The sequence below is a fragment of the Chiloscyllium plagiosum genome, chromosome 21 (genome assembly GCF_004010195.1).
Source record: "Chiloscyllium plagiosum isolate BGI_BamShark_2017 chromosome 21, ASM401019v2, whole genome shotgun sequence".
Classification (NCBI taxonomy): Eukaryota; Metazoa; Chordata; class Chondrichthyes; order Orectolobiformes; family Hemiscylliidae; genus Chiloscyllium; species Chiloscyllium plagiosum.
In genome coordinates this window covers 59,270,378-59,271,928 of record NC_057730.1, presented here as the reverse complement: position 1 = coordinate 59,271,928, position 1,551 = coordinate 59,270,378, and the positions used below count along the sequence as shown (strand labels likewise).

The 1,551-nt window shown below is 56.0% G+C and overlaps 1 protein-coding gene across 1 annotated transcript in view; it reads right to left on the bottom strand.

Moving 5' to 3' along the window:
• Nucleotides 1-1,248, bottom strand: part of asrgl1 (asparaginase and isoaspartyl peptidase 1) — a 43,283-nt gene extending 42,035 nt beyond the window's left edge. The window contains exon 1 of the mRNA XM_043712188.1: nt 1,181-1,248. The gene's annotated coding sequence lies outside the window, so the exon portion shown is untranslated. The remainder of the gene's footprint in view (nt 1-1,180) is intronic.
• Between the last annotated feature and the right edge of the window lie 303 nt (nt 1,249-1,551).

Sequence of the window (1,551 nt, the reverse complement as noted above, 5' to 3'; positions counted from 1 at the left end):
TATGAAGAAAAATACCTTTGACCACAAGTCCATCAAGAAGTGGTCAGCACGTAGTGTCCTTGAGACTCTTCAGGAAATGGAGAGGGCGGCTCCTATCGAGCGGTTCCCTGAGCAGACTGTCAAAGCCATTTGGCAGAATGCCTCATCGCCAGAACTTTCCAACAAGCACCAAGACTGGTGCTTGGCTGGTGGTGAGAAGGGCTCTGCCTGCGAGATTATTTATGCACACCCAGGCTCTCAGCCGCACCGCACGCTACCCTTGAAGCGGCTGCGGGGGGGGTGAGACTGTCACACACCTCCTTCTGGAACGTGCCTACGCAGAAGAAGTCTGGAGAGGAATGCAGTGGTGTTTGTCGAGGTTCATCCCGAGCAGCGCCGTGACGCGGGACTCCGTGCTCTACGGCCTGTTCCCTGGGACGCACACCGAGACGAACATCAACTGTGCCTGGAGGATCATCAACTCGGTGAAGGACGCTCTCTGGGTGGTCTGAAACCTGTTGATCTTCCAGCTGAAGGAGTTGACCCCGACTGAGCATTGCAGACTGGCACATTCCATGGTCCAGGACTAAGTGTTGAGGGACGCGCTGAAGCTTGGGGCAGCTGCCGCCAAGGCGCGGTGGGGGAAAGACCACCGTGTAACATCTGCCAGCCTAACGAAGAACAGGGGGTCCGCGCAGTCATTTGGGCTCCGCTGGCGCCTCAGCTAAAAATATAATCATACAACCTGTAAATAGGAATGATTACTCTGTTTTCGGTCTGCAAACAAATGGAATGTTTACACATGTATGGCATGTCCAGTTGTACAGATCAAAGTGTTTTATGAATAAAGTATATTTTTGAAATAACAAAAAGGAAGTTTGGAACTAGGGTGAGGTGGGGGGGGAATGAGGAAACTGTTGAAGTCCACATTGATGCCCTGGGGTTGAAGTGTTCCGAGGTGGAAGATGAGGCGTTTTTCCTCCAGGCGTCTGGTGGTGAGGGAGCGGCGGTGAAGGAGGCCCAGGACCTGCATGTCCTCGGCAGAGGGGGGGGGGGGGTAGATTGGTGCGGGTTTTCTCTATCTCTGTCTCTGTCACTTCTCTCTGAGCTCCACCTACTGCAGGAGGGACAGCCCTCACCCCGCTATCTATACCTCTCCGATGAAGGAGCACTGGATCGGAGGGGGGAAAATAAAATTTACCTCCACAGAACCTGGCGCCGGACCTCTCCTTCCATCCACATTCACCTGGGGGGGTGGGGCCTGATTTCTTATTTGCTGGAACCGTCCGATTGACAGACCCTTTGTCCAATCGGCGCTGGGTGTAGAGCTGAGGCACGCCCTGAGGGTTGACGCGGTGTCCCGAGACGCGGCCGTTGAACCGGCGCTGCGCGAGCTCGCGGTGGGAGGGGAGGGGGCGGGGCGGTGGGCGGGGAGGTTGTAGGCGCGTCATCGTTTAAACCGGTCACCGCGCGGCGGGGCCACGGCGCAGTCTCGGCGGCTGTCCGCTGGGACGGAGTGAGAGGCTTTTTTTAATCAAAATCCTTCCGGTGAGAGTCAACAAACTGTTAACG